The sequence below is a fragment of the Pleurodeles waltl genome, chromosome 6 (genome assembly GCF_031143425.1).
Source record: "Pleurodeles waltl isolate 20211129_DDA chromosome 6, aPleWal1.hap1.20221129, whole genome shotgun sequence".
Lineage (NCBI taxonomy): Eukaryota > Metazoa > Chordata > Amphibia > Caudata > Salamandridae > Pleurodeles > Pleurodeles waltl.
Genome location: NC_090445.1, coordinates 1,256,032,501 through 1,256,055,291, shown reverse-complemented (window position 1 = coordinate 1,256,055,291; position 22,791 = coordinate 1,256,032,501). Strand labels below are relative to the sequence as shown.

At 49.6% G+C, this 22,791-nt stretch overlaps 1 protein-coding gene across 1 annotated transcript in view; it reads left to right on the top strand.

Annotated features, from left to right (window-relative positions):
- The window catches only part of LOC138301758 (cadherin-23-like), a 1,629,754-nt gene that overhangs the window by 677,412 nt on the left and 929,551 nt on the right, over positions 1–22,791 (top strand). The window lies entirely within an intron of this gene.

Sequence of the window (22,791 nt, the reverse complement as noted above, 5' to 3'; positions counted from 1 at the left end):
AAACTCAGAGTCAGGAGACTCTCGATACGTTCCAGACAAAAATCAGAGGCAGCTGTAGCCGCAGGAGCTGGGGAGGGCAGCAGACGTGCAACTATAACTTGCCCCCTCACCATGCACTGCTAATTACCCTATATATTACAGCAATCATCACAACTGCTATAACTTTTTTATTTAAAAAAAATAAATTAAACATTATCACTCAGATTATTGAAGAACAATCTGTGCATCGCGGGGTGTAAATAATAGTTACCTTAGGGCTGAGATCAGTTAGGCTGCCACCACCTCAACCAGGACGTTATGGCAGCCACCTTAACACTTGGAATTAAGTCCAGAGTCCTAAACAAATTGGAAAAAGGCCACATGGTACATACCCAAACATCGAACCACATTTGTTTTTCAAGACTGATTTCGGCCTCACAAACCAATCCCTGACTCATGGCTTTTTATTTTTTTTAGATTGAGAGGTGGGCGCGCATCCTCACTCCACGGGGCCATCTACAGTGGCCTGGCGCATTTTTTAAGGCGAGGGGGACACATGATTACTCCCCATGCCATTTATGGCCCCAGGGACTCCATCCTCCAGGGACCCCATCCGCCAGGATATTTTACATTTTGGAGGTGTAGGGGGCACCCTGCCAGCCTCTTCAAGCCACGTTTGGCACTAGGGATCCCATCTCCTGGGTCTGGCATATTTCTTAAGAGGAGGGGGCCGCACAGTGCCCTAAGGTAATTATAACGTGCACCCTCATCATACACTGCTACAGTTCGGGATGGACTCTTCCCACGAGGAACAGGGAGAAGACTGATTTTCATATGGCTGGGTCCAAACTTGGGTAGCGTGGTGGGCAAAAAATGGTGGACTGGGAGTGAATGTTTGCATTGTTCAGCATTCCATCCATCATCTGTTCTTTTTGCTTTTGTCACACTAAGTGGGAAAGGTATACCCAGACATAGGTCCCATACTCTGCTCCACTGGACTCAAGCTATTCTTGCTGATGAAGGGTGATATCCTGAAACTAGTCCCAAGATGCTTGTTTCTAGTTCTGGAAAGACTTGGCCTTGCAGTTTTGACTGGAATGTTTCTATGGGGAACAGAGTCAAGTCTGATTTGCATGTGTCTGGGTCCTAACGGGGTGGCTTGGTGGGCAAAAAAACGATGGATTAAACCCAGATTTCTGTGACTGGGGGTGAATGATTGCATTGTAACTATAACTTGTGCCTTAAGGTAATTAGCACTCACACCCTCGCCATGCACAGTGTTTTCATCAAACATTTTACTGCAAATATTAAATTGATATTATCAATGATGGTATCAAAGTTGTCATGAGTTCTGTAATTTGCGGACTAATTAGCAGTGCATGGGGAGGAAGTGAGTTATAGTTACATTAGGGCACAAGTTGCAGTTTCGTAAGGTAACTCTAACTATAACTGGTGAATTTCTATGGTTTCATAAATTTGAAATATGAGCCTAACTATAATGTCCCTGTTTTTTTAAGTGATTATATATATATATATATATATATATATATATATATATATATATATATATATATATAGTACATGGGATTCTGTAATCCCTGTATTAATGGCAGTCTCTGATGTCTAAGTTATAATAGTTCAGTTCTCACATCACAATGCTTGCTGCCAGCAGCCGAGGTGAAACCCAAGTCAGGTCCAGGAGCATCCAGGAGCATAACTGAAGCATAACTGAAGCATCTTTCTGCATGTTTCTACAAATTCCGAGCTAGTGAAGCTACAAAAAAAATCTAACTTGTATTGAACTGTTTGCCACAAATATCTAACAAGTTTTTGATGTGCTTACGTTTGCACTAGAGTTTTTTTTTGTATTCTTAATGTTTGCAAACATGCTTGTTGTTTCATATAATACCCTGTGGAGAAGTGTGGCACAATGGTTAGAGCGGCAGACCCTAAAGCAGAGATCTGGCTCAAGACCAGGGTTCAAGTCCCACTTCGGCAGGTCTTTGGCTCAATTCCCTTGGACCAGATAATTCTCGCCTCGGTGCCTAATCTAATTAATGGCTCCTACTCTGCAACTCTGGGCAATAGCTTGCTTAATCTCCACAACGGCCCCAACAGTGCTTGGATGCCTGGCTTCACCCTGGGGGTGCCCAGGAGTGGGCACCTCACAGGGAAAAGCCAGGAGGGGTTCCATAGTGGTATGAGTACAGCGCCTTGAGACCCTCATCCGAATTAGTGAACTCCTTATCTAACCTCTGATTAGCATCAGCATGTTGGGCTTCATGCAAAACAATTTTGTAACACAAAACATCTAACTATGGCATCTATCAAAAGAGCAGTTGGTACCTAGAAAGAAAAGGCAAACAGACAATAATAATTAATCATTATATAGTTACCCTCCGTAATGGGTCAGCATGCAGAATCTCAGGACAGCAGTCGATCCACCATCAGCCAGGATAGAACAGCAAAGTCTCGGCAGGATAGGGTAAGTAGGAATACTTACCTCATAATGAGGAGGAGCAGGTATTGGGTAAGGCAAGAAGGGTGAGAATGGTTTAGAGTATCAGAACAGCAAGGATTTAGATGGAATATCAGAGTAACAGCAGGGGTGCCCCTCTAATGGCTGATTTCTCCCTGTACCACATTGTTAAATCGAATTTGCCAGACAAGTCTCTAATTTCCAATTGGTCAATGTTTGGTGCATCGTAATCTCTATCCAATGATCCGTTGATCACCTCAATAGAATTTTCACCTAAAACAGTTCTCATGCAGTTTATTGGCTCCTGTGATTTACATCTTCAACGGGTAGAATGTCAGGTAGGAAATGTTACACTCCTTGCTTCAGTCAGTAGCTCCATTGTCTTTACCAGTTTGGGCAACCTTGTACCTGTTGCGAATTACACTGTTGCATTCAGCAAGAATGTCTCCTTGAGCAAGTCGGGTCTCATGAGAAAGAATTTAGTACGGTTACACACATATCTCTAGCTTCTGGAATAGTACAGTTTTATGTCCTTCAGGAAGACAGCACATTGCACGTTAGGAAAACACATTTAATATGGGACCAGGCAGCCAGGCCCAGACCCTTGCTAACTAAGGCCTAATGATGAATTTTTAACAAAACCTTAACATATAACTCTTAATGCTAAAACAGAATCATACATTAGTACATTAATAATTCATTAATAGTCATTTTCATTAATCATCGTATACATTGATGGCCACTCCCCATGGGCACATTTCAAACGCAGATGCTAATATTAGTCTGTCACGTTTTCTATGCAGCTTCATTACACATCATTTTGTAAGCAGTTCATATAAATTTTGATTAAAAAAAACTACACTCCAAAAATTTCAGTCTCGTTCCTCTATATGGTTACGACTCCTCTGTGACTTGCAATATCCTTATAATATATATCCTTATAATGTACTACATAAGATACTTTAGCCCTTCTATGTGTTCACACACTCTGTGGGTGAGCAAAACAAGGGAAGAAGCCTGTACTGACGCGGTGCTTTTGAAATGGTGATGATTGCAATGCAAATGTTAACTGCATTTCTCATTATCGTGCCACAGAATGATAGTGATGACTATGGTGGTCATTACAACCCTGGCAGTCGGTGTTAAAGCGGTGGTAAGACCGCCAACAGGCCGGCGGTAAAAAAAATTGAATCACGACCGTGGCTGAAACCACCAACATAGACTTTAACACTCCGACCGCCACAGCGGTAACTGCCAACAGACAGGCGGAAGACAATGTACCGCCCACAGTATTACAACAGGCCAATCTGCCACCTTTTCCGGGGCGGATTCACTGTGAACAAAAACACGGCGGAAACAGGAATTGGAAGGGAAACGGCTCACCTCTGTACACCCCACGAGGAACCAGTTCGCCATGGAACCGGAACTCCAGATTCTCCCTGCCTTTGTCTTCCTGCTCCTCTACCAGGAGCACGAACGCCTGCGGCCACGACCACGGTGAGTACTGCACCTACGACACAGGGGAGTGGGGAGGGAAAAAAGAGTGACTCACACACGCAACACTCCCACCCACACCCCCACCCTCACCCACTACAACACACACACTAATACATATTGATACATTACAGTTAAACCCCCGAACCCCCCGGAAGAATTGAAAGACAAAAGGAAATGATTTCAACGTTTGTAATCTATTAAAATCCAGTACTCAAAAATATATATACACTACAAACAAATATATTCACCAAGAATACAAGTCCAGGTATTGCACCATTAAAGTCAGTGGACCACTGGGCCCAAAGTGCATGGGCGAGGCCCACACTCAATACCCGATCAAAATGGAGAGAACACCGCAGGGGCATCAGATAGAAATACAACAGGCACCTCAGCGGGAAGGGAAAGGGGGGCGCCTCAGCCGGATGAGTGCACAACGCCAGATCCAAGAGGGGGCTCCATGCCCACTGCTGTATCCTGGGGAGTGCAAAGCCACAGTCTCACAAGTCTTTTCAGTGGGTGGGTTGCCCACTGCTTTATCCTGGGGAGTGCAAAGCCACAGTCTCACAAGTCTCTCCAGTGGGTGGGTTGCCCACTGCTTTATCCTGGGGAGTGCGAAGCCACAATCTTTCAAGTCTCTCCAGTGGGTGGTTTGCCCACTGCTTTATCCTGGGGAGTGCAAAGCCACAGTCTCACAAGTCTCTCGAGTGGGTGGGTTGCCACTGCTTTATCCTGGGGAGTGCAAAGCCACAGTCTCTCAAGTGGATAACAGTCTCCACTGGTTCTGGAGAGGGCTTTGTGCCCAGAGTGCTTCATCCTGCCAAGGACTGAGATAGTGGATATCTTTCTCCACTGGTTCTGGAGGGGGCTTTGTGCCCAGAGTGCTTCATCCTGTTGAGGACAAAGGTAGTGGATGCCTTTCTCCACTGGTTCTGGAGGGGGCTTTGTGCCCAGAGTGCTTCATCCTGCCAAGGACAGAGGTAGTGGATGTCTTTCTCCACTGGTTCTGGAGAGGGCTTTGTGCCCAGAGTGCTTCATCCTGGCAAAGACAGAGGTAGTGGATGTCTTTCACCACTGGTTCTGGAGGGGGCTTTGTGCCCAGAGTGCTACAACCTGCTCTTGGCGGACTCAGTAGTGTCAGAGCTGTCTGCGCCAAAACATTGACCTGCGGTGCTGGTGGTGGCGGTGTCCTTGGCAGCGGCGCTGGTGGTGGCGGTGTCCTGTGGAGCGGTGCTGGTGGTGGCGGTATCCTTGGCAGCGGTGCTGGTGGCGGCGGTGTCCTTGGCAGTGGTGCTGGTGGCGGCCGTGTCCTGTGAAGCGGTGCTGGTGGCGGCGGTGTCCTTGGCAGCGGTGCTGGTGGCAGTCTTGTCTGCCGTGCAGGTTTGCAGCGACTTTCTGTGCCCCTTCCCTGCCTTGGATGGTGGCGCAGCTGTCTTCCCACTCCCAACTGTACTCCTGGGAGAGCCTTTGGTGCTAGATGTGTTGCCTTTCTCCCGCCGGGTAGTGGCCAACTTTTTATGCTTCTGAGATGGAGGACTGTCTATGGTCTGGCTCCTTGGCACACTGGCTGCCCTGCTGCTTGGCACACTCCAGAAGCCGGTTACTGCTGGTACCACTGTTCCCGCTGATGTGGTGGATGAGGTGCTGGATTGGGACCTGGAAAGGTGGTCCCTAGGGGACTACAGAGGTGGGGGAGGTGAGGGGAAGAGGTCATGGTTGGACAGGAAAAGTTTTTTGGACACACTGGGACGGGTAGATGGATGGGTTTTGGGAGTGGAGGAAGAGGTAGTGGTTGTAGGAGGTGTACATTTGCTGACTTTGGGTGAAGGTGCATGGGCTGGAGGCTGTCGTGAGGTGGATGGCTGTGGGGTGGATGTGTGCTTCCGTTTGTGTACCTTGGGAGGTGGCTCACAGACACACTGGGAGAGGACACAGGGGATGTGTGAATGGTTGGTGGGGTGGGGTGGTGAGTGCACGTGAGCAGGGTGTGGTGATGGGTGTGCTGGTGATGGACGTAGTGGCTGAAGATGTAGTGCATGCAGGTGTGAGTGGAGACGAGACAGGGAGGGAGGAGAGAAACGAGGAGGAGGGGGAGGCAGTGGATGTTGGTATGTGTGCATGGGTATGATGCTTGTGTGAGGGCCTGTGGGATTTGTGGTGCTTATGTTTGCCAGAGCTTCCCTTGTGTGTTGAGGTGTGTGCATGCTGTTCTGATGGGGTGCCTGGGATAGGCTGAGGTACAGGGGATTGGGGCTGGGTGGAGGAAGTTGGAGGGGGGAGGCTGGATAGAGGGACAATGGCTGCCTCAGTGCTGAAGCCAGAGTCTGAAAAGCTCGCTGTTGGGCTGCCTGACCAGAGTGAATGCCCTCCGGGTATGCATTGGTCTGTTGCAACTGCCTCTCTACACCCTGGATGGCATTCAAAATGGTAGACTGCCCAACAGTGAGGGGATATGAGGAGGTCAATGGCCTCCTCACTGAGGGCAGCTGGGCTGACAGGGGCAGGGGCTGAGGTGCCTGAGGCGAAGGAGATGCCCACCCTCCTGGGTGAGCGGCCACGGGGCACATGCTGAGGGGCTGCTGGGAGGGTGGTGCTGGTAGGGTGGGTGGCGGCTGTACCTGTAGATGCGGGGGCACAGAGGGGCCCGCCACCGCAAGGGAGCTCCCATCAGAGGAGGAGTGCGTGTTGCTAGTCTCAGCTGCTGTCCCCGCCCGTGGAGCTCCCCTCGCCCTCCGTACTACTGGTGGCTTCCGACTCCGTTGTGTCGCCCTCCAGGGCCATGTGGGATGCAGCTCCCTCCTGCTCCGGTGGCACGGCCCTTCTGCCTGATGATGCTAATGCACACAAGAACAGGGAGACCACAAAAAGGGGGGGGAGACAGAAGAAAGACATGTTCAGTGCATGCAATACCGCTACCGTTGGTGGACACTACAGACACAGAAGCCCCCTGCACTATGCCGTGCACTTTGAGTACCCTAATTAATCACAAGGACATGGGTTACAAGGCCTATGCCCGGTTGCTGCACACATGGAAGTCACAGGAGCCTGACTAGGTGTAGTTGCCTCTGAACACAGGTGGGGGGATGCTACATGACCTGCCTTACGAAGGGACCTTGCCTACTAAACATGCCCTGGCTTAGTGGAACCCACAGCCCACCTCCCCCACCCAGACACCTCCAATGCGTGCTGAATCAGCTGAATGAGAGTGTACTCACCCCCTTGTGGCTGCTGTGATGCCCTCAAGCGCCCATCCAACTCCGGATACGCCACTGCCAGGATCCGGAACATCAGGGGGGTCATGGTGCGACGGGCACCCCTCCCATGTTGGGAGGCCATCCCCAGCTGGGCCTCCGCCGTCTTCTTGCTCCAGCAGCGAATGTACTCCCATCTTTTACGGCAGTGGGTGCTCCGTCTGTGGTGGACCCCCAGGGTCCGGATGTCCTTGGCAATGGCACTTCAAATACCCTTCTTCTGGTGGGCGCTGACCTACAGGAATAGTACAGGGGAAAAGGAGAAGATATAACCGCCCACAGCGTCACAGTCATTGGCCCGCATCCCTACCCTTGCCATGACGCACATCCACTCACCGTCATTTCATGCACGCCTCATTCTCCCCCCCCATATTTCCTCCACACCACTCCACACAGGCATTGCCCATACAGCATGCTCACAGTGTACTTACATGTTTGTCTGGAGGACCGTAGAGTAGCGTGTACTGGGGGAGTACCCCATCCACTAGTTTCTCCAACTCCTCTGTGCTGAAGGCAGGGGCCCTTTCCCCAGACACATGAGCCATTGTCTCTTCCAGACTGAGGTCACAGCAGCACTTGCAGTGTAGGTCCTCTCCCGTCGAAGATCAGGTATCAAGTGAGTGAACAGACAGAAAATGGCGGTCACGTCCGCGGCGGTGCGTACCGTCACCACCGGCGTACATCGTCATTGGGTCCTGGGACCCATAGGGTCCAATGTTAACCAATGCAGGTTTGCGCCGTGGTCTTCGACCGCCTACCGCGACAGTGTACAAAGCCAGCGCAGTTACCTCATATCCCCTTGTCCCACATTACAGGTCAGGCAGCCGCCATTTCAGGTGGCCACATGGCATTATTTTTAAATGCGTCATACATATCTAGGCCTTGCAAACACACTAAGACAGGCACATAGCGGATTTAGAAATGTGTGGAATAAAGTTCTGTTTTTGTACCTCAGTGTACCTCTGCTCGCTGTTCTCCTCCATGGAGCACGTCCACTGGGGCAGGTGAGGAGATGGCAGCATCCTCCGGTGTTCAGACCGCTGGTGGACCTGTTGACAATGGAAGAGCGACATGTGATTGTCAGCTTCAGACTGGACCGTGCAACAATCCAGGAACTTTGTGCCCATTCGGAGCCAGACCTGATGTCAGCTATCTGCCATCCCACAGGAATCCCCCCTCTAGTGCAGGTCCTATCAGAACTCTATTTCCTGGCAAGTGGGTCTTTTCAGACGACAGTGGCCTTAGCATCAGGGATGTATCAGCCTATGTTCTCCAACGTGTTGTCCAGAGTGTTGTCTGCCCTGCTGAAACACATGTTCAGCTACATTGTTTTCCCTCAGGTGGAGGATTTGCCTACAGTGAAAGGTGACTTCTATGCCCTGGGACATATCCCCAACATCATTGGTGCCATTGATGGGACACATGTGGCCTTGGTCCCCCCGCAGGAGTGAACAGGTGTACAGAAACCGGAAGAATTACCATTCGATGAATGTGCAGATGGTGTGTTTGGCCGACCAGTACATCTCCCATGTGAATGCCAAGTTTCCTGGCTCAGTGGATGACGCTTACATTCTGAGGAATAGCAGCATCCCTCATGTGATGGGGCAACTCCAGAGGCACTGTGTGTGGCTATTAGGTGAGGACACAGACCCTATACAGTGTGACTAGGTGTCTAGGTCTGGGGATATCCCTAAGAGTTAGTGTGTGTCGAACAGATTTCCCGTCTAAATTTGCAGGTGACTCTGGTTACCCCAACCTGTCATGACTACTGACCCCAGAGAGGAATCCCAGGACAAGGGCAGAGGAACGCTACAATGAGGCCCATGGGTGAACTAGGAGGGTTATAGAGAGGACTTTCGGCCTCCTGAACGCCAGGTTCAGTTCAGGTGCCTCCATCCGACAGGTGGTTCCCTATTCTACTCACCAAAGAAGGTGTGCCAGATCATCATGGCCTGCTGTATGCTTCACAACTTGGCTTTGCGATGACAGGTACCTTTTCTGCAGGAGGATGGTCCAGATGGAGGTCTTGTGGCAGCTGTGGAGCCTGTGGACAGTGAAGACGAGGAAGCAGAAGAAGAGGATATTGACAAAAGAAACACAGTGATTCATCAATACTTCCAGTGAGACACAGGTAAGAAGACATCACTGCTTGCTACATATGGCACCCTTGTTCTATCTCTCATCTGTCTGTCACTTTCATCCAGTGTATGGACCCTGAGTTGTCACTTTCCCTTTCAATTTCACAGATGTGGGTCCCACTGTGTGACATCTGCTTTGTTTCCTCATGGACTGTAGCTGTGTGACATAGGTATGTTGACAATACAATGGATATAGCAGTTTTCCACAGTTATTGGAAATACACATTTTCAAAAGCACAGACTGACTCCAGATAGTTTTCTGATTTAAGGGTGTTTATTTAAGTGCTAAATAGTGGAGGGGGTTGTAAAATGGTCAGGGGTGATGGTGGAGGAATGTCCATGGCAGAGTCCAGTCTATTAGTTTCACAGGTGCATTGTCCAAAGGGGCATAGGAAGTGGAGCTGGGGCAGTTTAAGGATGGACCCGGTGACAAAGTGGGACAGAAGGATGACAATCAGGGTGGTCTCTTTTCTTGGCGGGGTTCTTGGCATTGTTCTCTGTCTTTGTCCTGGATCTCAGGGACCGCTTGCGGGGTGGTTCTCCATCTGCAGGCGGTGGGGTGCTGGTGTTGTGGTTCTGTGGTGGTGCCTCCTGTCCACTAGCGCCGGCAGAGGTGGTGGGCAGTTCATCGTCCAGGCTAGTATCAGGGGCCCCTTGTTGTGCCACAGTGTCCCTCCTGGTGTTGACGAGTTCCTTCAGCACCCCTACAATGGTGCCCAGGGTGGTATTGATGGATTTGAGTTCCTCCCTGAACCCCAAATACTGTTCCTCCTGCAGCCGCTGGGTCTCCTGAAACTTGGCCAATACTGTTGTCATCGTCTCCTGGGAATGGTGGTAGGCTCCCATGATGTTGGAGAGGGCCTCGTGGAGAGTGGGTTCCCTGGGCGTGTCCTCCCCCCCAGTCGCACAGCAGCCCTCCCAGTTCCCCTGTGTTCCTGTGCCTCTGTCCTCTGAACGGTGTGCCCACTGCCACTGCCCCCAGGTCCCTGGTGTTGTTGGGGTGGTGGGTTAGCCTGGGTTCCCTGTAGTGGTGGACACACTGCTGCTTGATGTGTCCTGGGAACAGAGGCATGGGCCCGCTGGGTGGGTGCTGTGCTGGTGTTTCCAGAGGGGGAGGCTCTGTTGTGGCTTGTGCCAGTGTGAGGGGAACCGACTGTCCCGAGGTCCCAGATGGGCCGGGCTGGTCATCTAGATCCAGTTGGACAGAGCTGCTGTCATCACTGTGGGCCTCTTCTGTGGACATGTCTGGAACCTCCTGTCCGGTGACGTTGGGTAGGGGTCCTGCAGGGGTGTAAAGGCTTGATTATTGCATCTGTGTGTGCCATGGTGTGTAATGGGTGGGCGACCCTGTACCCAGTGCTTGCATTCTTGTGTAGGACCTTGTGTGCTAAATGTTTAGGGGTGTGTGTGGGGTTGTGCAGTGGCCATGCATTGGTGATGGGTGTCCATGCTTTGTTGCTGCATGCAGGGCTTGGTGTTGGGATGTGTGGTTTGTGATATTTGGACATGTGTGAGGAGTTGGAGTGATGGGGTTGAGGGCGAGGGTGGGGGTATGTGATAGCATGCGGGTAGGGTGGGGGAGGAAGTATTTAAAGATTTGCCTTACCAGAGTCCATTCCTCCAGCTACTTCTGCGAGGCCCACAGGATGCAGTATAGCCTAGACCTGCTCCTCCCATGTTGTTAGTTCTGGGGGAGGAGTTGGGGGTCCGCCGCCAGTCCTCTGAACTGCAATCTGGTGTCTTGAGACCACGGAACGTACCTTCCCCCGTAGGTCGTTCCACCTGTTCCTGATGTCATCCCAAGTTCTTGGGTCCTGTCCCACTGCATTGACCATGTCCACGATTCTGTGCCATAGCTCCATCTTCCTAGCTATGGTGGTTTGCTGCACCTGTGATCGGAATAGCTGTGGCTCTACCCGGATGATTTCCTCCACCATGACCCTGAGCTCCTCCTCAGAAAACCTGGTGTGTCTTTGCAGTGCCATGGGGTGGTGTGGATGATGTTTCGGGTGGTCTGTGTTGTGATGTGTGGGGTGATGTTTAGGGGTGTGTGGTGTTTTGTGCGTGGATGTTGTGTGAGTGATGGTGTTGAGTGCCTGTGGATGCTAGTTTGTAGATGGTGGTGTCTCTCTCTAGCCTTCAGTCGCAATTGTGGTCGTAAGGGTTTGTGGGTGATGTGCGTGGGTGTTTTATATTGTATTGGGTGTGTGTGAGTGGTGTGTGTATGTGTATCAGGTGTGTGTATTTGTAATTGTCCAATGTGGTTGTGTTTTGTAAGTGTGTGTGTAGTTTGAGCGCGGCGGTGTTGACCGCCAATGGAATACCGCGGTTGAAAGACTGCCGTGTGGATTCGTAGGTCGTGATAGTGTGGGCGTATTCCTGTTGGCGTGATGGTGGAGGTTTTGTTATCGCCAGTTTATCACTGACCTTTGGTGTGGCGGACTTGTGTGGGTGTCTGGATTTTGGCAGCGGCAGTCTGTTGGCTGTCTTCTGCACGGCGGTAAGCATCATTTACCGCCAATGTTGTAATGACCCCCTATGTCTGCACCTGACTTCATGAACCACAGCCACACAGTTCTATTTTAGTTAAAGGGGCCCTAACTGAGCAAATTTGGATACATAAATTACACTAGTCCTCAACAAGGTACATGGTGAACATGCCTGTAATCTCTCCTGAAATTCAGTGGTATGTTGGACAGTGCTGCAGTATTCATGTTGCATCCGTGTCTTCCTTGTCTCCGCTTGTGTATTGTAAGGGGTGTAGTTATCATTGGTGCAGTGGTAGTGGGTCCCAATGAACACTCATATGTCTTGTATTTTACTACCCCAACAGCAGTTAAGGGGGCATTTTCCTTACTTGCTCCAGGGTCCTTAGCATCCTTGCTACATTACTGATGATTGCCAGGGATCAATGCTTGATATTTCTTCTAAGGTTCAGCTTTGTACCCATCGGATGGTCTTGGAGTATGAGTCGCTTCCAATCCTTAAGATTTTGCATTCTTTCAGTGCCCACTGGTGGGAGGCTTCTTCTGACATCATCTTCTGCTGCTGAAAAAGATTATTGACTTTGAAAGCAGGGATTCTAACAAAAGATGAGAGCAAAGCAGCAGTATTCAAAGGGACTGATGGAATCCGCGCTGCAAAGATTGTGTTTTTCATCAAAATGTTAATGGTGATGGCTGACTGGATAGTAGAAAACGTGCAAACCATAACTCAATCATGTCTAAACAAATTTATCCTGCTGAACCGAGAGCAACATCAGAGGAGACATTAACTCAATATATTCATGTTCTCCCTACGTCCCTAGGATGGGCCGTGCATGGTTAGAATGGATAGTGTGCAAAGTGTGTACTCAGGGCAGAGACAAGTTTCCATTTAATTCACATAGATAACTTTACTTGGCCTTTACTTGGCATGCATAGGTGCCCAACACACTTGACTTCAATGGGAGAAACTAGAAGAACTGTGGAGGTCGGTTTCGATTTTTGAAATACATGTGAGATTAACTGACCACCTGTTCCCAGACTATGGGCCTCATTTACGAAGCCTGTGGCGCAGGGCAGCACAGCACGTGTGTTGCTGCACCACTCAGCTCCACTGGGAAAGAGCAGAAATGTGCTGTATCTACAACATAGGGTGCAATTCTGTCCTCTCCCCCTGAGCTGGCAAACAATAGTGCAAGGATGCCTGTGTTGCGGGGATGATTGTTTTTGTGCCGGAAGGGACAGCTTCCAGCACAAAAACATTCACCAGAGGTGTATTCCTGTATGTGTGCTGCAGAATGCGCACACAAGGAAAGAGGAAAAACCAAGGAGAAATAAACATATTTCTCCCCGTTGCAACACTCATATGCCACCCCTGAGGTGGCATAAGAATCTGACACATTCCCAGACTTGTAAATCTCAGAATGCATCAGATTTCTTCAGGTTCCATCGGTGTTGCGTGGGAGCACCCCAAGCAACATCCATGGAACTCCCCTTTCACACATTGTTACGATTGAAAGGGGTCCATATTTACAAAGCCATGCAAAGCCATGCAAGGTGGCTTTGCATGGCTTTGTAAATATGAGCTGGCACACTGAGTCACCGGAGAGTAAAACAAATGAGGCTCGGTGGCGCAGTTTGCTGCTAGGGCCTTGTAAATGAGGCCCTTTGCATCCCACACATATTTAATCATCCACATTCTTTAAATTGTTTCATCCCGCCGTGCTTAGCTCTGTTTTCTTGAAGAGTGATCTCTGCCTGTCTCCCACTCTTGTGGTGCATGGGAGAATCCGTTTCTGCATACAAGACCTGCTTCAGAAACAATACATGCAATTTCATATGAAATTTGCAAAGATACTGGAAGACTAATCTGAATATGTTTAAACGTAACCATAAACGTTGTGACCCAGCTTTACATATTTTAGTTAGTCAAAAACCTTGCAGATCACCAGCAGTTAGTCAATGAACAGGTGAATTCATACTGGTTGCTTCTAAAGCTTGCCTACTGTCTGTGCTGAGACACACAGTTTCTGGCACTCGAGCATCACTGCAGAGCAGAACTAGCAATAGCAACGCCAATGGAAGCAGATGCCAGTTCGATGTTTGTAGTATATATTCATTCATGTCAGGCCCTTTAAACATGCTTAATTCTTTTTATGACTATATACACCTACTTTTTTAACATTGATTCACAAGGTCATGATTTTATAGCTTTGCCTTTGCACAAACATAAATTCAGTTTCCGTACATTGGTCACTGCCAAGAAGGCTACAGCATGGAAAACCAGAAATATGCCAAAATAGCTATTTCGCTGATTGAACTAGCATGACTAGCTAGTATGAAACCCTTTCATTTGCGTGAATGAATGTTGCTCAAATTCGAAGCAGTTGGGGGTTATTTCAATTGCTATTATAAGTGGGAGCTCATCACTAGTGATGGTGCTTGTGTACTTTTATGGGGAAGTGCACGGGAGGGTGTCTTGTTTAGGATAAAATAGGCATACTTTAATTTTTAATGATAAGGACAATTTAATTGACAAATGGTTCCAATTATAATATCAGATCCTAACGTACAAGACAATGCAATACAATAAAATAGCTTAGTGCCTGCACAGTGGTAAGCTATGGTCCACCCAACATAGAGTGAGACATGTGGCAGTGGCAATTGGAAAACACACTTTCTCATGCATAGGAAGCTTTAAGTCAACTTCAGTCCAAAAATTACTTTCCATTGCGCAGGTCCAGCCCCCTGCTAATATATATGCACTGGAGTCGTAAAGGGAGGGGCCAGCAGAGACAGAGCCTGTTTTCTTATGTGGTAGAAATTGGGTCTCTAGTTGACAGAGGTATACATCCTGTCCAAGTAAGGACCACAATCCTAGTCAGGGTTAATCAGATACACAACCTAAATGAACCTGTGATCATCCTCTGGTAGCTTGGCACAGAACAGCCAGGCTTAACTTAAGAGTCAATGTGTAAAGTAGTTTTGCAACATTTATTTACAGTAACACAGTGAAGGACATCACAAAAAGATCCCCCATCAGTTTAGAAAAATATAGAATATTTTTCTTAGTTAAACAAGATCAACATGACAAAAATCTAATTATTCACTTTTCAACATTTCTTGAACCCTGGTTTCAAAGGGGCCCCTTTTAGAGCCTTTATGGTAATTTGGAAGCTCCAAACAATGGTGGTCTCAGTCTTGGAATCCCCGGAAGCATTTGAGTGCAGAGTTTGGAATACAACACAATATGTCCCCCAACTGTCCTCGATGTCACAGAGATTGTGAGTAGACCGCACGAAGTCTGCTGCACAGTACTTTAGAGTCAGAGTAGTGGGCCTCGGATGTCAGTGGGACTCACTCACGGGCCCATGTTGTGAACAGGTGAATAGTGCTATGGCCCATTTCACAGGTGCAGGTGGGGGTGGGTTATGGTCACGTTCTGGGGAGCCATGCAGCTGTTTTGCATAGGGAGACTGGCGAGTGCGTGTCTAGCGTGTTGCAGTTGCTAGGCAGCTGGGAGAGGCTTCCATGCCTTTCAAGGCTTCCAGTGGTGTCAGCATCAGGAGTGCTAATCCTCACATGCTCAACTCCAAAGAAAGGCACTTCTCAGTTGCTTAGGAAACAGATACCCTAAGACAAGCGAGGGACAGTAAAGGCAGGTTCACTGTTGGTAGAGCAGTGCATGGGTTGAAAGAGGCACCATGCTCAACCCTTCAGTCATACCACCAACGATCAGACACACTTCTTGCAACTGGGACCACCATTTCTGGTCACAGGGAGTGATAAGCTGGTACATGAGGTTCTTGATGTCTCTGAGTCCTCTGGGAGAACAGGGGACAAGCCAGCAAGCTCTTGGAGTCACTTGGGTTTGGTGAGGTTGTAGAGGGTCATTTTAATTCATCCTCACTGCAGAGGTAGCAGGCAACAGGCCAGCACACAGAGCAAGTTGCAAAGTGGCAGTCCCTCTTGGCAGCACAGCATTCAGCAGGCCAACACAGCAAAGTAAGTGGCAAAGTAACAGTTCCTTCTGGCAGCACAACTCCTTTTCTTGGGAGAGTCTCCTCAGGTTCCAAAGTGAACTAGTTTGGTGGGGTTCAATATTTATACCCAAAAAGGCCTTTGATGTAGGGGAGATTTCAAAGGAGTTCTCTGAAGTGCACAAAGGTCCCTTTCATACTAGCCCTGTCTGCTAGGCTGCCCATATGGGGTAACCAGTTCTTTGTGTGGAGACAAGACACCACCTATTAAAGTGTACATGACATGCAGATGAGTGTCCTGTGTTTGTGGCTGTCTAGAGGGAATTCACAAAGTGTAGCTGTCACCCAGCCCAGCCCAGACATGTATTCAGAGGCAGGCTAATGTGCAGAATGGTTAAAATAAGAAAACAGCAACTTTCTAACAGTGGCTTTTTCAAACTTACAATTTAAAAGCTGACCTCACCATGAGTTGTGATTTTAAATTGTGAGCCCAAAGACACCAAACTCCATATTTCTATCTGCTCCTCATTGGGAATTACACTTAAAAATGTTTTATGGCAATCCCAATGTTAACCTATGAGAGGGATAGGCCTTGCAGCATTGGAAAACTAATTTAAGAGTTTTCCACTAACTGGACTTGATGACTAAAAAGTACATTTCCAATTTTTTTAAATACACAGCACCCTGTCCTTGGGCCTCCCAGAATCTCCCTTAAGGGTGGCTTTTATGTCATAAAAAGGAAGGTTTGGGCCTGGCAAGCATGTGCATTTGCTAGATCAAAGTGCAGTTTAAAGCTTTGCACACAGGCTCTGCAGTAGCAGGCCTGATACATGTTTTAGTGCTACTATAGTGGGTGGCACAATCAGTGCTGCAGACCTACTAGTAGCATTTAACTTCCAAGCCCTGGGCACACCTAGTGCACTTTTCTAGGGACGTAGAAGTAAATTACATATGCAACTTGTGGATAAGCCCATGTTACCATGTTTTAGAGCACAGAGCACCTGCACTGTAGCACTGGCCAGCAGTGGCAAAGTGCACAGGATCCTAAAAGCCAGCAAAAATGAGTCAGAAGAACCAAGGTCAGAGGGAAAAAAGTCAGGGAAAACCATGCCAAGTTATATTAAATTCCATGCTATTAATGAGAAATTACACAGTTTCTGCAGTTTACCCTTTTGCAGCTGTCATTTCATAACAATTTGTACTCCAATGCATACTCAAGCACGAGTTCTACACAAAACACTACTGTCTCACCTTTGCTCCATGTGTGACACTTAGGGACATATTTACAAGAAAGTTGCAAAGCTTGCCGCTGCACCAAAATTGGCAGTGCCATGCTGCCTCCCTTCAGAAACGCAGGGATGCCCAATATTTACAAAAATATGGTGCACCCCTGTGTTTCCTCTAATGCTTGTGCTAAATTTAGCTGCCTAGCACCAATGCAGACACCCTTGCACCATATGACAAGGGTGCCTTCATTGCACGAATGATTGTCTATGTGCAAGAAGGTGTCCTTTCCTGCATATAAACAATCATTAATGATGATTTGTTACTCCTATGTTGGCGGCAGAAAGCAGCACACATAGAAGTAGCAAATTATCATTATTTAATCAATCAATCAATCAAAAAATGTACTAAGCGCATTACTCACCCATTAGGGTCTCAAGGCGCGGGGGGAGGGTTGGCGTTTACTGCACACAAAGCCATGTCTTGAGGTGCTTTCTGAAAGTTAGGAGGTCCTGGGTCTTGCATAGGTTGGTGGGGAGGGAGTTCCAGGTCTTTGGGGCGAGGTGGGAGAAGGATCTGCTGCCGGAGATGGTGCGTTGGATGTGGGGGACTGTGGAGAGGGCGAGGTCAACGGAGCAGAGGAGTCGAGTAGGTTTGTGGAAGTTTACTCGTTCGTTAAAGTAGGCTGGTCCAGTGCTGTGGAGGGATTTGTGAGCTTGGATAAGGACTTTGAAGGTGATCCTTTTACTGATGGCCAGCCAGTGTAGGGATCTGAGGTGAGTGGAGATGTGTTTGTGGTGGGAGATTGAGGATGAGACGTGCGGCTGTGTTCTGGATTCACTGGAGTTTTTGCTGAAGCTTGGCTGTGGTACTAGCGTAGAGGGCGTTGCTGTAGTCCAGTCTGCTGCTGATGAGGGCATGGGTGAAGTTTTTCTTGTTTCTAAGGGAATCCATTTGAAAGTCTTCCGCAGCATGCGAAGGGTGTTGAAGCAGGAGGACGATATGGTGTTGATTTGCTGGGCCATGGAGAGAGATGAGTCTAAGACGATGCTGAGGTTGCGTGCGTGGGTGGTGGGTGTTGGGGGTGGTCCGAGGGTGGTGGGCCACCAGGAGTCGTCCCATACTGTCTTGTTGGGGCCGATGATGATGATTTCTGTTTTGTTGGAGTTAAGTTTGAGGTGGCTTGCTGTCATCCATTTGGCGATGTCAAGGAGTCCAGCGTGCAGGTTTGTCTTGTCGGTGCAAGGGTTCCCGGTGAGGGAGATGATGAGCTGGGTGTCGTCTGCGTAAGAGATGATGGTGATTCCATGGGGGCGGAGGATGTTGGTGAGGGCGGCCATGTATATGTTGAAGACGGTGGGGCTGAGGGAGGCTCCTTGGGGGACCCTGCAGATGATCTTGGTGGCTGGGGACCGTAAGGGAGGGAGGCAAACTCTTTGGGTTGTTTCGGCGAGGAAGGAGGCGAGCCAGTCTAGGGCCTTGTGTCGGATTCCTGCGTCAAAAAAGCATGCGCAGAGGATTTGGTGGCATACAGTGTTGAACGCAGTGGAGAGGTCCAGAAGGATGAGAGCGACGGTCTCGCCCTTGTCCACTCTGGTTCTGATGTCGTCTGTGCAGGCTATGAGGGCAGTTTCAGTGCTATGGTTCTTGCGGAATCCTGACTGGCAGGAGTTGATATTTTCCTCTAGAAAGTGAGACAGTTGGACGTTCACTATCTTCTCAGCGACCTTGGCAGGGAAGGGGAGAAGAGAGATGGGACGGTAGTTTGTGAGGTCTTCCGGGTCTTCTTTGGGTTTTTTGAGGAGCGCGTTGACTTTGGCGTGCTTCCAGCTGTTTGGGAAGTTGCGGTGTCGAAGAAGCTGTTGGTTACGGTGCGGAGTTGGGGAGCGATGATTTGGCTGGCCTTGTTGAATATGTGGTGGGGGCAAGGGTCTGTGGGGGACCCTGAGTGGAGAGAGTTCATGATTTTTTTGGTTTCTTCGTCGTTGGTTGGGGTCCAGGTGTGTAGTTGGTTGGTGTGGGTGGGCGTTGTGCTGTCTGTCATGTCGGTGGTGGTAACAGTGGGTGCTGATGCTGTGAAACTGTTGTGTATGTCTATGATTTTGAGGTGAAAGAAGTTGGAGAGGGAGTTGCAAAGGTTTTGGGGGTGAAGGAGGTCGATTGTGCTGGATTTGGGTTTGGTGAGCTCTTTGATGAAGGGAAAGAGTTCCTTAGTGTTATGTGAGTTATTATCTATCTGTTCTTTGTAGAATGAGCGTATGGTTGTTTTGAGGGAGCAAAATTGCTCATTGAGGGTTCTTGGTACCATGCTTTCTCAATTTTGCGGCATTCATGTTTTGAGGCTTGGAGTTCTGTGGTGAACCATGGGGTGGTGTTGATGGTGCGGGTGTTGTTGTTTCTTTTCAGTGGGGCGAAGGAGCCTGCGCAAGTTATTAACCATTGTGTGAGGTTGTGGGTGGCAATGTTGGGGTCGTTGGTGATGAGGGGTGGAGCTTGTGTGAGTTTGGCGCTCAGGTGTTCTTTGGAGACCTTGTCCCACATTCAGTAGGGTGCGATGTGTTGTCGGTGGTGGGTAGGGGGTTTCATGAAGGAGAAGTGGATGCAGTGGTGGTCAGTTCAGTGGAGTTCAGTGGTGTGGGTAAAGGTGACGTGGCTGCTAGAGGTGAAAATTGCGTCAAGCCTGTGTCCTGTTGAGTTAGTGGGTGAGGTGACCAGTTGCTTGAGTCCGAGGTTCATGAGGTTGTCTAGCAGGGTTGTGGAGGTGAGGTCATGGGTGCTTAACAGGTGAAAGTTGAGGTCACCATGGAGTAGGTAGTCTGTGGAGGTTAGGGTGTGGGAGCTGATAGTATCAGCGATGGCGTTGAAAAATGGGGGGGGGTCCTGGTGGTCTGTAAATGATGGTTCCTCTAAAGGTGGTGTTGGCATTGATGTGAATTAAAAAGTGTAGGTGTTCTGCGCTGTCTAGGGTGTTATGAGTGTTGGTGGAGATTTTGATGGTGTTTTTGTGCATGATGGCGATACCTCCTCCTGGCTTGTTTATGCAGTCTCTGCAGGAGATTTTGTAGCCTTCTGGGATGGCTATGGCTATATCGGGTTCTGATGAGGAGTTCATCCATGTTTCCGCGAGGAAGGCGATGTCAGGGGAGTGTGTTGTGATCAGGTCCCAGAGCTCGATGGCGTGCTTGTGGACGGAGCGGGTGTTTAGGAGTATGCAGTTAAGGTGGTTGCGGGGGTTGTTGATGTTGTGGTGTGTGTTGGTGTTGTTGTGGTGAGTGTTGGTGTTTTTGTGGTGTGTATTGGTGTTGTTGGAATTTGTGTGCGTGCAGGAAAAACAGCAACAGTGGCATGTGAATGGTCCATGTGTGTGCTTGGGGTCGGCCTGGGTGCAGGCGGGGTGCTGTCTTGGGTTGAGGGTGTGGAGTTTGGTGGAGGAGTAATGCTGCCTCTGGGGGTTGGAGCAGCGAGGGCCAGGGGAATCGGCTGTAGGCACGGTCCCGGTGCAGACGGGCTTGCCTCTGGCGCGGCCAGGCAGCGGCATCCATTAAAAAGGGGAGGTGAGAGGGTGGAGAATCTGGGAGGCGGGAGGGAAGGGCCAATGGGGGCACGAGGGGGCGTGGATGCAGGGGACGGAGCAGCAGGGATCAGGAGACCCGCAAGAGCCGGCTGGAAAACGGGTGAGCACACAACTAGGGCAAAACAAAGCGGAATTCAGAAAGGGCACAGGGGCAATTAAAAACAGTGCAGAAAACGAAAAAACGATTTAAAATAAACTAAATACACAAAATACAACAAAGCAGAGCACAACTAGATATGCCTACCACTAGGCACCAGGGATGAGGCGCAGGCGGGTGCCTGCGGGTGGTGGAGGGCCTCGAACTTCTTCTTCTAGCGTCAGACGGTGGGGTCAGGGGCATGGAAGCAGGCTGGTGGAGCCAAGTGGACTCCTGGCCAGAAACAGGTCAGGGGTCACACAGGGCTCCGCGCAGCGGGCGCCATTAAGAAGGGGAGGTGGGAGGGTGGAGCCGCTGGGAGGCGGGAGGGAAGGGCCAATGGGGTGTGAGGGGGGCAGGGCTGCAGGGGACACAGCAGCAGGGATCAGGAGTCAGGCAAGAGCTGGCTGGTAAACGGGCGAGCACACAACAAGGGCAAAACGAAGCAGAATTCAGAAAGGGCACAGGGGCAATTAAAAACAGTGCAGAGAATGAAAAAACTATTTAAAATAAACGAAATACACGAAATATAACAAAGCAGAGCACAACTAGATATGCCTACCACTAGGCACCAGGGATGAGGCGCAGGCGCGTGCCTGCGGGTGGTGGAGGTCCTCGAACTTCTTCTTCTAGCGGCAGACAGCAGGGTCAGGGGCACGGAGGCAGGCTGGTGGAGCCAAGTGAACTCCTGGCCAGAAACAGGTCAGGGGGTCACACAGGGCTCCGCGCAGCGGGCGCCATTAAGAAGGGGAAGGGGGAGGGTGGAGCAGCTGGGAGGCAGGAGGGAAGGGCCAATGGGGGCGCGAGGGGGGCTGGGCCGCAGGGGACGCAGCGGCAGGGATCAGGAGACCGGCAAGAGCTGGCTGGAAAACTGGCAAGCACACAACAAGGGCAAAACGAAGTGGAATTTAGAAAGGGCATAGGGGCAATTAAAAACAGTGCAGAAAACAAAAAACAGTTTAAAATAAACAAAATACATGAAATACAACAAAGCAGAGCACAACTAGATATGCCTACCACTAGGCACCAGGGATGAGGCGCAGGCGGGTGGTGGAAGGCCTCAAACTTCTTCTTCCAGCGGCAGACGGCAGGGTCAGGGGCACGGAGGCAGACTGGTGAAGCCAAGAGGACTCCTTGCCAGAAACAGGTCAGGGGATCACACAGGGCTCCGCGCAGCGGCCGCCATTAAGAAGGGGAGGTGGGAGGGTGGAGCAGCTGGGAGGCGGGAGGGAAGGGGCAATGAGGCGTGAGGGGCGCGGGACCGCAGGGGACGCAGAGGCAGGGATCAGGAGACCAGCTAGAGCTGGCTTGAAAATGAACGAGCACACAACAAGGGCAAAACGAAGCGGAATTCAGAAAGGGCACAGGGGCAATAAAAAACAGTGCAGAAAACGAAAAAACGATTTAAAATAAACTAAATACAACAAAGCAGGGCACAACTGAATATGCCTACCACTAGGCATCAGGGATGAGGCGCAGGTGGGTGCCTGCGGGTGTTGGAGGGCATCGAACTTCTGCTTCTAGCGGCAAACGGCGGGGTCATGGGCACGGAGGCAGGCTGGTGGAGCCAAGTAGACTCCCGGCCAGAAACAGGTCAGGGGGTCACACAATTTTATGATTGTTTATGTGCAGGCAGGTACACCTTCCTGCACATAGACAATCAGTAATGGCCTACTGCTCTTTCTATATGTGCTGCAGAATGCAGAGTACATAGAGAAAACAAAAAACGTGAGAGATAAAAGTATTTCTCCTCGTTGCCCCATGCAAATCTTTGGTGCTGCCTCAGATTTACATTTCTTTGTAAACCTGGGGCCATGTCAAGCAGCAATGGGTGTTGCATGGGTACGTCTACAGTAACACCCATTACACGCCCCTCTGCTGCAGAAAACTGCTTTGGGGGCCCATATTTGCGAGGGGGCATTAAGCCACTAAAAGTGGCTTAACACCACCTTGTAAATATGACGTGAGGCACAGCACCAACGGAGTGTCACAAAAAGAGTCGGTGGCAGTAGGGGCTTTTAAATAATTCCCTTAGTATCACACTGAACAAGCA